The 16,418-nt window shown below is 37.5% G+C and overlaps 1 protein-coding gene across 8 annotated transcripts in view; it reads left to right on the top strand.

Annotated features, from left to right (window-relative positions):
* Window positions 1–16,418, top strand: part of EYA3 (EYA transcriptional coactivator and phosphatase 3) — a 104,388-nt gene that overhangs the window by 12,329 nt on the left and 75,641 nt on the right. The window contains exon 2 of one of the 8 annotated variants that reach the window (XM_067725041.1): window positions 9,767–9,813. The exons of the other annotated variants lie outside the window; for them this stretch is intronic. The gene's annotated coding sequence lies outside the window, so the exon portion shown is untranslated. The remainder of the gene's footprint in view (window positions 1–9,766; window positions 9,814–16,418) is intronic. 8 annotated transcript variants of the gene reach the window in all.

Genomic DNA, 16,418 nt, shown 5'->3' with positions numbered 1-16,418 from the left:
TTCATCTGTACCATTTTTCTAGGTTCCACATATATGTGTTAATATACGATATTTGTTTTTTCTTTCTGACTTACTTGACTCTGTATGACAGTCTGTAGACCCATCCACGTCTCTACAAATGACCGAATTTCGTTCCTTTTTATGGTTGAGTAATATTCCATTGTATATATGTATCACATCTTCTTTATCCATTCATCTGTTGATGGGCATTTAGGTTGCTTCCATGACCTAGCTATTGTAAATAGTGCTGCAGTGAACATTGGGGTGCATGTGTCTTTTTGAATTATGGTTTTCTCTGGGTATATGCCCAGTAGTAGGATTGCTGGGTCCTATAGTAATTCTATTTTTAGTTTTTAAGGAACCTCCATACTGTTCTCCATAGTGGCTGTATCAATTTACATTCCCACCAACAGTGCAAGAGGGTTCCCTTTTCTCCACATCCTCTCCAGCATTTGTTGTTTATAGCTTTTCTGATGATGCCCATTCTAACTGGTGTGAGGTGATACCTCATTGTAGTTTTGATTTGCATTTCTCTAATAATTAGTGATGTTGAGCAGCTTTTCATGTGCTTCTTGGCCATCTGTATGTCTTTTTTGGAGAAATGTCTATTTAGGTCTTCTGCCCATTTTTTGATTGGGTGGGGTTTTTTTTGATACTGAGCTGCATGAGCTGCTTGTAAATTTTGGAGAGTAATCCTTTGTCACTTGCTTAATTTGCAAATATTTTCTCCCATTCTGAGGGTTGTCTTTTCATCTTGTTTATGTTTTCCTTTGCTGTGCAAAAACTTAGAAGTTTCATTAGGTCGCATTTGTTTATTTTTGTTTTTATTTCCATTTCTCTAGGAGGTGGGTCAAAAAGGATCTTCCTGTGTTTTGTGTCATAGAGTGTTCTGCCTATGTTTTCCTCTAAGAGTTTTATAGTGTCTGGCCTTACATTTAGGTCTTTAATCCATTTTCAGTTTATTTTTGTGTATGGTGTTAGGGAGTGTTCTAATTTCATTCTTTTACATGTAGCTGTCCAGTTTTCCCAGCACCACTTATTGAAGAGACTGTCTTTTCTCCATTGTATATGTTTACCTCCTTTGTCATAGATTAGTTGACCATAGGTGCATGGGTTTATCTCTGGACTGTCCATCCTGTTCCATTTATCTGTATTTCTGTATTTGTGCCAGAACCACATTGTCTTGATTACTGTAGCTTTGTAGTATAGTCTGAAGTCAGGGAGTCTGGTTCCTCCAGCTCTGTTTTTTTCACTCATGACTGCTTTGGCTGTTCGGGGTCTTTTGTGTTTCCATACAAATTTTAAGATTTTTTGTTCTAGTTCTGTAAAAAATGCCATTGGTAATTTGATAGGGATTGCATTGAATCTGTAGATTGCTTTGGGGAGTATAGTCATTTTCACAGTATTGATTCTTCCAATCCAAGAACATGGTATACTTCTCCATCTGTGTGTATCATCTTTAATTTCTTTCATCAATGTCTTGTAGTTTTCTGCATATAGGTCTTTTGTCTCCCTAGGTAGGTTTATTCCTAGGTATTTCATTCTTTTTGCTGCAGTGGTAAGTGGGAGTGTTTCCTTAATTTCTCTTTCAGACTTTTCGTCATTAATGTATAGGAATGCAAGAGATTTCTGTGCATTAATTTTGTATCCTGCAACTTTACCAAATTCATTGATTAGCTCTAGTAGTTTTCTGGTGAAATCTTTAGGATTCTCTATGTATAGTATCATGTCGTCTGCAAACAGTGACAGGTTTACTTCTTCTTTTCCAATTTGTATTCCTTTTATTTCTTTTTCTTCTCTGATTGCCTTGGCTAGGACTTCCAAAACTATGTTGAATAATAGTGGTGAGAGTGGACGTCCTTGTCTTGTTCCTGATCTTAGAGGAAATATTTTCAGTGTTTCACCGTTGAGAATGATGTGTGCTGTGTGTTTGTTGTATATGACCTTTATTATGTTGAGGTAGGTTCCCTCTATGCCCACTTTCTGGAGAGTTTTTATCATAAATGGGTGTTGAATTTTGTCAAAAGCTTTTCCTGCATCTGTTGAGATGACCACATGGATTTTATTTTTCAAATTGTTAATGTGGTGTATCACATTGATTAATTTGCATATATTGAAGAATGCTTGCATCCCTGGGATAAATCCCGCTTGATCACGGTGTATGATCCTTTTACTGTGTTCTTGGACTGTTTGCTAGTATTTTGTTGAGGATTTTTGCATCTATATTCATGAGTGATATTGATCTGTAATTTTCTTTTTCTGTAGTATCTTTGTCTGGTTTTGGTATCAGGGTGATGGTGGCCTCATAGAATTAGTTTGGGAGTGTTCCTTCCTCTGCAATTTTTTGGAAGAGTTTGAGAAGGATGGGTGTTAGCTCTTCTCTAAATGTTTGATAGAATTCACCTGTGAAGGCATCTGGTCCTGGACTTTGTTTGTTGGAAAATTTTAAATTATAGTTTCAATTTCATTACTTGTGATTGGTCTGATCACATTTTCTGTTTCTTCCTGGTTCAGTCTTGCAAGGTTACACCTTTCCAAGAACTTGTGCATTTCTTCCAGGTTGTCCATTTTATTGGCACAGAATTGCTTGTAGTAGTCTCTTATGATGCTTTGTATTTCTGTGGTGTCCATTATAACTTCTTTTTCATTTCCAATTTTATTGATTTGAGTCCTCTCCCTCTTTTTCTTGATGAGTTTGGCTAAAGGTTTATCAGTTTTGTTTATCTTCTCTAAAACCCAGCTTTTAGTTTTATTGATCTTTGGTATTGTTTTCTTTGTTTCTATTTCATTTATTTCTGCTCTGACCTTTTAGATTTCTTTCCTTCTACTAACTTTGGGTGTTGTTTGTTCTTCTTTCTCTAGTTCCTTTAGGTGTAAAGTTAGATTGTTTATTTGAGATTTTTCTTGTTTCTTGAGGTAGGCTTCTATTGCTATAAACTTCCCCCCTTAGAACTGCTTTTTCTGCATCTTATAGGTTATGGATTGTCCTGTTTTCATTGTAATTTGTCTCCAGGTATTTTTTGATTTCCTCTTTGATTTCTTCCGTGATCTCTTGGTTATTTAATAACGTATGGTTTAGGCTTCATGTGTTTATGTTTTTTACGTTTTTTTCCTGTGATTGATTCCTAATCTCATAGCGTTGTGGTCAGAAAAGATGCTTGATATGATTTCAGTTTTGTTAAATTTGTGATACAAGATGTGATCTGTCCTGGAGAATGATCTGTGCGCACTTGAGAAGAAAGTGTAATCTGCTGTTTTCGGATGGAAGGTCCTATAGATATCAGTTATACCTATCACGTCTATTGTGTCATTTAAAGCTTGTGTTTCCTTATTAATATTCTGTCTGGATAATCTGTCCATTGGTGTAAGTGAGGTGTTAAAATCCCCCACTATTATTGTGTTACTGTCAATTTCCTCTTTTATAGCTGTTAGCAGTTGCCTCATGAATTGAGGTGCTCCTGTGTTGGGTACATATATATTTATAATTGTCATATCTTATTCTTGGATTGATCCGTTGATCATTATATAGTGTCCTTCCTTGTCTCTTGTAACATTCTTTATTTTAAAGTGTATTTTATCTGATATGAGTATTGCTACTCCAGCTTTCTTTTTTTTTAATTTTTTTAAATTTTTTTTTGTGGTACGCGGGCCTCTCACTGTTGTGGCCTCTCCCGTTGCGGAGCACAGGCTCTGGACTCGCAGGCTCAGCGGCCATGGCTCAGGGGCCCAGCTGCTCCGCAGCATGTGGGATCTTCCTGGACCGGGGCACGAACCCATGTCCCCTGCATCGGCAGGCAGACTCACAACCACTGTGCCACCAGGGAAGCCCCTCCAGCTTTCTTTTGATTTCCATTTGTATGGAGTATCTTTTTCCATCCCCTCACTTTCAGTCTGTATATGTCCCTAGGTCTGAAGTGGGTTTCTTGTAGACAGCATATATATATATATGGGCCTTGTTTTTGTATCCATTCAACAAGCCTGTGTCTTTTGGTTGAAGCATTTAATCCATTCACTTTTAAGGTAATTATCGATGTGTATGTTCCTAGTACCATTTTCTTAATTGTTTTGTGTTTGTTTTTGTAGGTCCTTTTCTTCTCTTGTGTTTCCCACTTAGAGAAGTTCCTTTAGCATTTGTTGTAGAGCTGGTTTGGTGGTGCTGAATTTTCTTAGCTTTTGCTTGTCTGTAAAGCTTTTGATTTCTCCATCGAATCTGAATGAGATCCTTGCCGGGTAGAGTAATCTTGGTTGTAGGTTCCTCCCTTTCATCACTTTAAATATATCCTGTCACTCCCTTTTGGCTTGTAGAGTTTCTGCTGAGAAATCAGCTGTTAGTTAACCTTATGGGAGTTCCCTTGTATGTTATTTGTTGTTTTTCCCTTGCTGCTTTCAATAATTTTTTTTGTCTTTACTTTTTGTCAATTTGATTACTATGTGCATTGGCATGTTTCTCCTTGCGTTTATCCTGCCTGGTACTCTCTGAGCTTCCTGGACTTGGGTGGCTATTTCCTTTCCCATATTAGGGAAGGTTTTTGAATGTAATCTCTTCAAATATTTTCTTGGGTCCTTTCTCTCTCTCCTCCTTCTGGGACCCCTATCGTGTGAGTGTTGTTGCGTTTAATGTTGTGCCAGAGGTCTCTTAGGCTGTCTTCATTTCTTTTCATTCTTTTTTCTTTATTCTGTTCTGCTGCAGTGAATTCCACCCTTCTGTCTTCCAGGTCCCTTATCCGTTCTTCTGCTTCAGTTATTCTGCTATTGATTCCTTCTAGTGTATTTTTCAGTTGCTGTATTGTTCATCTCTGTTTGTTTGTTCTTTAATTCTTCTAGGTCTTTGTTAAACGTTTCTTGCATCTTCTCAATCTTTGCCTCCATTCTTTTTCCGAGGTCCTGGATCATGTTGAATGTCATTATTCTGAATTCTTTTTCTGGAAGGTTGCCTATCTCCACTTCATTTAGTTGTTTTTCTGGGGTTTTATCTCATTCCTTCATCTGGTACAAAGTCCTCTGCCTTTTCATTTTGTCTGTCTTTCTGTGAATGTGGTTTTCCTTCCACAGGCTGCAGAATTGTAGTTCTTCTTGCTTCTGCCGTCTGTCCTCTTGTGCATGAGGCTATCTGAGAGTCTTGTGCAAGCTTCCTGATGGAAGGGACTCCTTCCTTTGTTTTATTTTCCAAAGTATTATCACTTTGGGGACTTCCCTGGTTCAGTCGTTAAGACTTTGCCTTCCAATTCAGGGGATGTAGGTTCAATCCTTGGTCAGGGAGTTAAGATCCCACGTGCCTTGCAGCCAAAAAACCAAAACAGAAAACAGAAAAAATATTACAACAAACTCAATAAAAGACTTTAAATGTGGTCCACATCAAGAAAAAAGGTCTAAAAAGAAAAGCATTATTACTTTGTGAAATTGTATTACCTTATGTATTTGTTTATCTTCCTCTTGGAATATAAGTTCCTTGAGACTAGGGACTTTGTGTTCATCACTGAATTCCCAGTATCTAAACTAGTGCCTGGCACGTAGTAGACACTCAATAAATATTTTGTAAGTGAATGAATTAATTTGGAGGTTAGAGAAAGAAGCAAGCACAGCCTGAAGCAACTATAGACTTCCACCCAAAAGCAGCGGAAGCAAAAAGCAAAGTGAGTAGCTAGCTAACGAAGTGTTTCTCCCCCAGATAAAGCTATGATAGCTAGTCTCTAAAGTTAGAGTCCTGGCGTGGGAGACAAGTGATATCCCTAGTAATTTATGTGATGTTCAGAAGAGGAAAGAATTCATATCCAGAAAGCAGGTGACCTGCCGACACTGCCTAACTGCATATTTCACCCCTCTTCCATGGTTACTAGAAGTGGATGTATATAACTAGAACCTGCATATAATAATATACGAACAAAGATTCTCACCCACTCTGAGGATACACTGTTTAGTTGAAATTCCTGGGGCTTCCCTGGTGGCACAGTGGTTAAGAATCCACCTGCCAATGCAGGCGACATGGGTTCAAGCCCTGGTCCAGGAAGATGCCACATATCGTAGAGCAACTAAGCCTGTGCACCACAACTACTGAGCCTGCGCTCTAGAGCCCGTGAGCCACAACTACTGAAGCCCGTGTGCCACAGCTACTGAAGGGTGCACGCCTTCAGCCCATGCTCTGCAACAAGAGAAGCCACCGCAATGAGAACCCTGCATGCTGCAACGAAGAGTAGCCCCCACTCGCCGCCACTAGAGAGAGCCTGCACGCAGAAATGAAGAAGCAACGCAGCCAAAAATAAATAAATAAATAAATTTATTAAAAAAAAAAAAAGAAATTCCTGACTGCAAATATGAACTACTAACCTAGACTTACCGGCCATTTAAGAAAAATTAATTCTATGCAAGAGAGGTACGAAATGCTTCCAACACTAAAGAAAATAGTGAATAGTATAAACTGAAGGAGATTTTAAAGATAAGCATCATTAGTAATTTCAGAGGAAATGAAAAAGGAAATAAATGTAAATATTGAAATTTTAAGAATGAGAAAGTGTGAATAGCAAATTAATAAGTATAAAGATTGAGCTGAATTGAAATGCAAAGGATGTCAACAATAATGGCAGAGTAAGAACTTCTGAAAATTCTTCGTAAAAGCAGTGAGAATACTGGCAAAAATAGTCAGAATCAACTCTTTCAGGACTCTGAAAATTAATACAGGCTTGCAGCAATCTGAACATTTATTCAAGAAAAATGGCTGAATCTCGGCAAAAACAGTGAACTTTGTATAGCATTTTAGCTTGCATTGTTCCCATTCTCCTCTCTCCAGCTCCATAGTAGCCTTGGAAAACAGCAGCCCCCAGTCATGGTGAGAACTAGCAACCTGGAAGCCATTGGAAGGGGCAGAACAAGATTGGAGCTCCTTCACAGCCCTGTTCCCAGAAAATTGTCATTATTTGACCTGTCTGGAGGTTCCTTGAAAGACCTCATTCTCAAGACTATATTTGACCTGAGTGGAGCTCACCCTGTACAAATAGCTTTTCCCCTCTCAGGGTGTTCATTTAAAACAATTAAAAGCAGTTATTGAACATCATAAATTCAGTACTAGAAAATAGATTCAACAGTACATTAAAATAATATTCTACAATGCCAGAGTTTCATCTCTGAACCAAATGTATATGTGGTTCAATATTAGGAAATCTAGTAATATGCTATATTAATAGTCAAGAGGAAAACCAGATGGTCATTTTTTTGGATGCCAAAAAAGCACTTGACCAATGTCATGCTTAGTAGTGGTATGCTAGATGTATTTTTATTAATGTGAGGAACAAGAAAAGGATGCCCAACAATTAGCACTGTTACTTAATATTATAGTGGAGGTGTAAGCCAATATCATTAGGTAAGAACAAAAAATAAAGAAGTTAATATTGGGGAAAGAGGAGCTATTTTTATGCAGCTGGGGAAAATATATACGTGAAACTCAAGAATCAACCATCTTACTATTCTCATTGTTAGAAACAATAAGAGACTTTGGTAACATGGGAGTTTACAAAATTAATGTACCAATATCAACAACTATCCTATATATAAAAAATAACTTCTTTAGAAATGAAAAATATAACAAATGAAAAGATAAAATGCCAACATAAAGAAACGTAGAGGATCTGCTAAGAGATGTTTTTAAAAAAAGATTAAGTAACTGGAAATACATACTGTGTTATTAGATAGGAGAACACAATATTGTAAACTCATCATTTCCTCCTAAATTAATTTATGTGTTTAATGCAATTTAAATTAAAATATCATTTTTTTAAAAAACTTTGATAACATTACCCTGAAGTTTGTTTGGAAAGCGTATACTTTTTTTTAGTGATTAAGTTTAATTTGTGTATCGTCCTTTTTGAGTTGCATTCAGAGGAGATTCCAGAGTTTGAGATTGCTGGCCTCTGTAGATTTGATCCCTTCATTTTAGACCAACCAGAAAATAATAGCCTCTGGGAAAATTGTTTCAATTAAGAGTCTTTATCAAGAAAAAGAGTAAGTTCCTAAAATTTACTCTTCTTGTTTACTTTGTTGCTTGAAGTTAGCATTAACAGCTTTTATTGGTTAAATTAATGAAGCCTTTATATTTTTACTCTGATACATACATTTTAGTGTTTAGTTAAATGGCATTTTCAACACTGACATAAAATTTTGAAAGCAGCCAAAACACACTAATTATGATTTCTTTCAGAATATGTCTTAAAACACCTGGCATATTCTACCCTTTATTTTATTTTAGTGTTTTTCTTCTGGTTTCAGATATTCTATGAATATTTTATGTTGAGGAAGAATTCTAGGGCTCTATTCAAGAAAAACAAAAAAGGAAGCTCCAAAGAAAGAAGTATATGCCCCCTCCAAAAAGAGGTATTTGCTTAGTTAGAAAAGTCATGTTTTTCTAATGACAAAAATTTCTGATTATCCAGTATCATTCTGTAATCTGTTTATTAATGTTCTTAATACAGTGCTTAGCACAGTGTTAACAAAATTTTAAGTTAAATGTTGAGTAAATGCTTTTATGAAGAAGCCTACTTCTCTATAGATATCACAAAATGACTTCATGAAAGAAATACAAAATAGGAACTTCAGTCAATCAAAATAGAAAAATATGAGCTTCAGTCTTGAGGCATGGTGTGCCTAAGAAAGTTAAATCAAGACCAGCTGGAAAGAAGGACTTGATTATCTTTCAGGTTTAGCTCTAGCAGTATTTTTTTTTCCCCAGGCAGAACACATCAGATAGTCCAGTACAGTGATTGTGTGCTGGTTTTAAATGCTATCTTACAGATACTAATACTTGTTTGTTCTCAGGGCATTAGATGGATCACTAAGGTGTCTCAAGATCCATGAAACACTTGGGACTGCCAATTATACTATGTTACCTGGAAATTTCTTCAACTATAAATTTAGGATTTGACCCAGAGTGAAAGCAGGAAAATGCTAATTTTGTAATATGACAGTTCTGTTAGGCAAACTGTCCAATTATTTGGAAAGCTTTTTATTCTTCTTAATGTTTGGAAGCATTTTTGCAACTGTATGTATAATCATGTTCTGTCGTCTTATTTACATACTTTTCTTCATTTCCTACCTTTGTTTTCAGCTTATGTGTTTCATTCAGTGGCCAGATGGCCAACAAACCCAAGCTGAGAGGTAATAGCAAAAACGAATGAAAAACAAAATAAACTTCTTTACAAATAGTATTAGATTCCTGTGGGTGCCATAATAAATTGCCACAAATTTGGAGGCTTAAAACAACAGAAATTTATCCTCTCACAGTTCTGGAGGCCAGAGGTCTAAAATCATGGTGTTGGCAGGGTTGCACTCCCTCCATAGGCTCTAGGGGTAGAATCCGTTCCTTGCCTATTCCAGCTTCTAGTGGCTGCTGGCATTCTTTGGCCATATCACTCCAGTCTCTGCCTCCATATTTGTATCGCCTTCCCCTCATTGTATGTGTGTGGGTGTTAAATTTCTCTCTGCCTTTCTCTTAAGATGGCATTTATGGCCTACCCAGATAATCCGGGATAATCTGCTCATCTCAGAATCCTTAAATACATCTGCAAAGACTCTTTATTCCAAATTAGGTAACATTTATGGGTTCTGGGGATTAGGATGCGGACCCATCTTTGGCCAGAAATGTTTCATGATAGCTGTGTATATTTGTGTTTGGGGAAGGTGATTTCATACTTGATCTCTCTCTCTCCCCACCCTCCCTCCTTCCCTCCCTCCCTCCCTCCCTCCCTCTTTTCCTTCATTCCTTCCCTCCTTCCTTTCTCAGCCTATTAAGGGGCCGAAACTTAAGGTCTCCTAACTCCTCACCTCTAAGTAAGTAGTGCGTGTGTTGTGATCCCTTGTGATGTATGTGATATTAAGATTTGATTTAAAGCATATCAGTCCTTTTTTTTTTTTGAAGGGAACTTTTCACTTAACACAGACTTCAAAATGATGTTCTTCAAATTAGTTAATAAAACCTTGTAAAGAATTAAAGACTTAGGCATTCCTGGTGAGAAATGAGAAAAGTGAAGTTTTGAATTCTTTGTGCCTCTAAATATATTGAAGGTTCTTAATGAACTGGTTTTAAGTAGATATTTAGAGGAATCAAGAGCCTAGAAATTATACTTGATTGAACAAATATTTATTGATTGCCTGCTATGTGCTCTCAGATACTAAAAAGAAGGCGGCCTCTGCCATTGTGGAATTTAGGATCAAGATTCCACAGGAATCTTAGGACCAAAGGAAAATTAGTAGTTTTGACAGAATTGTTAACTGCCAGATTTATAGAACACAGTAAGGGTCAGAGAAGTAGTTTTGAAGAATTCTTAATTATTAATTAATAATGAAGTAGGGAACTCTTTCACTAATGACTTTGAGGTTTTGGTAGGTTAGGAGATATTTTGTTTTTCCAAAACCATGATACTCATCTCTGACTAGAAATGGTAAAATAATTTATTTTTATATCCTGTATAATTAAAATTACCTGTTTCATTAACAATAGATCGAAGTTTGTATCTTGTAAATTAAAGACTTATGGCTATAAAGAAAAATCAAATTGTTATTTTTGCTAGATTGTACAAGAAATTAAAAAGTAGCTTAAAAGAAGAATCTTCTTAGGATTTTTAGACAGTCCTTAAAGTACCAGTTAACAGTAGTGAAAAAGAAGTTTTGAGTTTATAAATTTAAAACATTTTAAAACTTTCAAGAGTATGACCATGAGGTCAAACTAATGTAACAGAATAGTTTGAGATTTAATGAAAGAAAAGGAGTAAATAGCTTAAGTTAATATTAGGAATGTAATTTTAAAAGGGAGGGTCGTGTGCTCAATTCTATCTATCTATCTATCTGTATATCTATATTTTTGGCTGCGTTGGGTCTTCATTGCTGCGCGTGGGCTTTCTCTAGTTGTGGCGAGTGGGGCCTACTCTGTTGTGGTGTGCAGGCTTCTTATTGTGGTGGCTTCTCTTGTTGCGGAGCACGGGCTCTAGGCATGTGGGCTTCAGTAGTTGTGGCACGCAGTTTCAGTAGTTGTGGCTCATGGGCTCTACAGCTCAGGCTCAGTAGTTGTGGTGCACGAGCCTAGTTGCTCCACGGTATGTGGGATCTTCCTGGACCAGGCAGGGCTCGAAACCGTGTCCCCTGCATTGGCAGGTGGATTCTTAACTGCTGCACCAACAGGGAAGCCCTACTTTTGATTTTTATTAAACTATTTAAGGTATTATTATTATGCTGTAATTAATGTAAAATCTTACCTTTTTTTTCATCTTTTAAATGAGCTTTTATTGAAATAGATTGCAGTTTCATTTAATATAGAATATAGAATTACAGCTTAGATAAATCATTCTCCACATGTTGGTTGTTTCTGATTTTTCATTACTGTGAACAAGAAACTTACTCAATTTTTAAAATAGAGTTAGCTTTTTACTCCTCTATTTAATTTTGGGGGGAAAATCCAAGAAAAATTATTCAGGCCATGGGCAATTTTATGACCTCTTTTATACTCTAACCAGAGAACAATCTGAATATACATACAATTTTACAGCAGTGCCTGAATATTTCTTTTCTTCTTATGGCCCACATAACTTTAGGTTTTATTGTTTAGATTTATTTTTGGTAATTTAATACGTGTGAAGTGGTATCTTAAAAGTATTAAAATTTATTCAGTTAGTGAGAATCTTTTTTCCAAAGTGCTGATTTGATCTTGGTTGTTACTTCAACTGTTTGTATCCTTTGATGGATGTGTATGTTAGTCATCATTTGCCGCATAACAGATGAGCAGTAAATGTTGAACTGGTTGGGTTTATTTTATTTTTTATTTTTAAAATTTATTTTTATTTTATTTATTATTTTTGGCTGTGTTGGGTCTTCGTTGTTGCACGCAGGTTTCCTCTAGTTGCGGCGAGCGGGGGCTACTCTTCGTTGTGATGTGTGGGCTTTTTCATTGCAGTGGCTTCTCTTGTTGCGGAGAATGGGCTCTAGGCACATGGGCTTCAGTAGTTGCAGCACATGGGCTCAGTAGTTGTAGCTCATGGGCTTAGTTGCTCCGTGGCATGTGAGATCTTCCTGGACCAGGGCTCAAACCTGTGCCCCCTGCATAGGCAGACAGATTTTTTAAAAAGTTAATTTATTTATTTTTATTTTCGGCTGAGTTGGATCTTTGTTGCTGTATGCGGGCTTTCTCTAGTTGTGGCAAGTGGGAGCTACTCTTTGTTGCGGTGTGTGGGCTTCTCATTGAAGTGGCTTCTCTTATTGCGGAGCATAGGCTCTGGGCACACAGGCTTCAGTAGTTGTGGTTTGCGGGCTCTAGAGAGCAGGCTTGGTATTTGTGGCACAGGGGATTAGTTGCTCCATGGCATGTGGGATCTTCGGAGCAGGGCTTGAAACCGTGTCCCCTGCATTGGCAGGCAGATTCTTAACCACTGTGCCACCAGGGAAGTCCGGCAGACGGATTCTTAACCACTGAGCTACCAAGGAAGCCCTGGTTGGATTTATATTGTAGACATTAAGCTTTATCTGTCATAATTATTGCAGGCATTGCTTCCATTTGTTATATCCTTTTTTTGTTTGTTTTGTTTTTTTTTTTTGCGGTACGCGGCCCTCTCACCACTGTGGCCTCTCCCGCTGCAGAGCAACAGGCTCCGGACGCGCAGGCTCAGTGGCCATGGCCCACGGGCCCAGCCGCTCCGCGGCATGTGGGATCCTCCTGGACCGGGGCACGAACCTGCGCCCCCTGCATCGGCAGGCGGACCCCCAACCACTGCGCCACCAGGGAAGCCCTGTTATATCCTTTTAATTTTAGATTTGTATTTTTTCACTGCATGAAAGTGTGTTTTACATAACCAGATCTGTCAATTTGTTGCTTATGCTTTCCTTCATTGCCCCAAATTTTATCTCTTTCCCACAGATGCAATAAATATGCTCTTCTGTTTTCTCCAGAATTATTTGCAAGCTTATTGGTTTTTCATATAGTTAGAATTACTCATAGTGTATGGTGTGGTTATGTTTTTCTCCACATTGATATTCAGTTTTTCTGACCATTTTTTAAAAATTTTATTTATTTTTGGCTGTATTGGGTCTTCGTTGCTGTGCGCGGGCTTTCTCTAGTTGAGGCGAGCGGGGGCTACTCTTTGTTGCAGTGCATGGGCATCTCATTGCAGTGGCTTCTCTTGTTGCAGAGCACACAGGCTCTAGGCGCACGGGCTTCAGTAGTTGTGGCTCGTGGGCTCTAGGGCTTGCAGGCTTCAGTAGTTGTGGCTCATGGGCTCAGTAGTCGTGGCACAGGGGTTTAGTTGCTCTGTGGCATGTGGGATCTTCCCAGACCGGGGATCCAACCTGTGTCCCCTGCATTGGCAGGCGGATTCTTAACCACTGCGCCACCAGGGAAGCCCCCTGACAATATTTTTTTTTTTTTTGCGGTACGCGGGCCTCTCACTGTTGTGGCCTCTCCCATTGCAGAGCACAGGTTCTGGACACGCAGGCTCAGTGGCCATGGCTCACGGGCCCAGTCACTCCGCGGCATGTGGGATCTTCCCGGACTGGGGCACAAACCCGTGTCCCTTGCATCGGCAAGTGGACTCTCAACCACTGCGCCACCAGGGAAGCCCCCCTGACAATATTTTTTAAATAATGATTTTCTCCACTTATGAGCACTTTTTGGATTTGGTCATTATTTTGCTCTTTCTAGTCTCAGGGGTCTTTTTGTAGTTTTTTTTCCTTGTGGTAAGTATACATAACAAAATAAACAGTTTTAACCACTTTTAGGTATACCATTCAGTAGCATTAAGTACATTCACAATGTTGCACAGCCATCAGCACTCTCCTCTATTGTCTTTATTTGATATATTTCTACTTTAGTCTGAAAACATGATTGCTCTTATCCTCAGGCAGATTGTTTAAGTCTCTGAATCCCAGTTGCCCTGTCCGTAGTATGAGGATGGTACCAGTTGTGTTTTAAAATGGCTGACGAGATAAAATTAAGTAAGGCAACGAATGTAAAAATACCTGGTGGATTTTATATGCTCAGTAAATGATAGGTCTCATATCCTCCCCACTGTAATTGATTTTAAAGACTGGTGTAGGGCAGATCTTCCTTAATTGCCTCTGTTATTCTCCTCCAAGATGTTCATTATTATTTTTGCCTAATTTTCAGTAAGAAATTTGTAGGTATTGGAATAAACCTTTGTTTACTTCTTGTTTGAAACTTATTGTAAGTGTTCTATAGATTGTGAAGCCCAAATTAGTATTTAGTATCATCCCCACTGACACTACTAAGTACTGTTCTGCAAGAGACCATAGAAATGTTTTCTTACGTTTTGAAATCATTTTCCTGACATCTTTTCCGATTATGCTTTATGAGGCCTCCTAGTTTATAAAATAGAATTTATTTTGAAGAGATATCTTTAGGCTTTATGTTTGGTACTTTGGGTGTTAGGACACTTGTTTCTGAATTAATTAATAGATCCTCTTTAGAAGAATCAGTTATTGTTGAATAATAATACTTGAAGTAGTTTTCTTCAAGCCACCTAGAACAGGGTATTTTGCTCTTTGTTTTTATTCTTCAAGGCATACATATAATTATATTTGAGGACACCATGGTAAACATTTGCTAATTACCTACTTCTTTTATATCCTAAAGTAATCCACATATTAATAAAAATCATAAGTGATGATATACTACTTTTTTGATACCTTCTTCAGGCTACTGTTGTTTATAACTATTGTTGAGATATATTTAATTTTGGGAAACGTGCTGTTCATTTTCCCCAGGGAAACTTCTGTAGCCTTTTCTGTGGTGTGCTCTAAAAATACATATAAGGCTTTGGAAGGGGGTAGTAAATAGACTTCTAAAATACAGTGTAGTCAATGGTCAAATTTATGAGCTACCTGTTTTCTACTTACAGCTGAACAAAAGATATTCAGTTAGGGCTTCCCTGGTGGCACAGTGGTTGGGAGTCCACCTGCCATTGCAGGGGATGCGGGTTCGTGCCCCGGTCCGGGATGATCCCACGTGCCGCGCAGCGGCTGGGCCCGTGAGCCATGGCTGCTGAGCCTGCGCGTCCGGAGCCTGTGCTCCGCAGCGGGAGAGGCCACAACAGTGAGAGGCCCGCGTACCGCAAAAAAAAAAAAAAAAAAAAAAAAGATATTCAGTTAACTCCTGAATATCTCTGTGCACACTTTGCCATATGCAAATTCCCCTTCTAGGACCTATAATGAGACTGTTCTGCTCTATTTTGACACTTCTCGTGATGTTGTAATTAAGAGTGATGTATACTTTGCTTTCATTGAAAACAATTTGACGTTTATTCTGTGTTTTAAAATATAAATATGTATATACACAGTATATATATTTCCCCTTCCTATACTTAAGAGCTATAATAACATATTGAAGTAATCTAAGTTCTTGCTTGTGACCATTTATAATTACAGGGTAAATAGTATGTTGAAATTGGTACAAAACAGAAATTTTGAGGTAGGAATCTAATGAGAATTTTGAAATAAAATATTTGTTACTTTTTATTTCCCTTGTAATTTTTAAGTATTAAAAATAAAAATTATGACTGTCATATTACAAAAGAATCCTGCTTTATGAGCGTGTGCAATCACAATGTTTAAAATTATGTGATCTTTTCAAACAAACCAAAATTCCTATTTTTTCATTGTTAGTATTTGCAGGTAGGGAAATGTGAAGTCTTAGGAAATACTATTTCTGTACTCAGTTACAGGTTTTCTCAGATTTCTGCCTGTGAAGGCATGTGAATACTAATAAATTCTCTCCAAAAAAGGTGGTAAAACAGCTGTATTTAGAAGCCAACAGTAAGAATTGAAACTAGAAAATTATGAAAAGACATTACTATCCAAATGCCTTGAAGGTACTTAAAACAAAAAGTTAACTCAGAGTATGTTATGTTATTTCATTGGCTGTTTGACTAAGTTAAAATTATATTCATTTACACTACATTAAGTATCCACTTTCCACTTCTATGTCAAGCCATTATATTATTGGATATTTCAAAAGATGAATCTCATTGAATGTAGAATTATGGCAGGTTATATACATATTTTTTGAATTTTATTTTATTTTTTTTATACAGCAGGTTCTTCTTATTAGTTATCTATTTTATATAATAGTTATCTATTTTATACATATTAGTGTATATATGTCATTCCCAATCGCCTAATTCATACCACCACCACTGCCCCCCTCACCCCACCCCGCTTTCCCTCTTGGTGTCCATACGTTTGTTCTCTACATCTGTGTGTCTATTTCTGCCTTGCAAACTGGTTCATCTGTACCGTTTTCCTAGATTCTACATATATGTGTTGAGATATGATATTTGTTTTTCTCTTACTGACTTACTTCACTCTGTATGACAGTCTCTAGATCCATCCACGGCTTTACAAATGACCCAATTTCTTTCCTTTTTATGTCTGAGTAA

This window comes from Pseudorca crassidens, chromosome 2, assembly GCF_039906515.1.
Source record: "Pseudorca crassidens isolate mPseCra1 chromosome 2, mPseCra1.hap1, whole genome shotgun sequence".
Taxonomy (NCBI): domain Eukaryota; kingdom Metazoa; phylum Chordata; class Mammalia; order Artiodactyla; family Delphinidae; genus Pseudorca; species Pseudorca crassidens.
The sequence above is the reverse complement of the archived record's forward strand: the minus strand, read 5'-3'. Positions and strand labels throughout refer to the sequence as shown.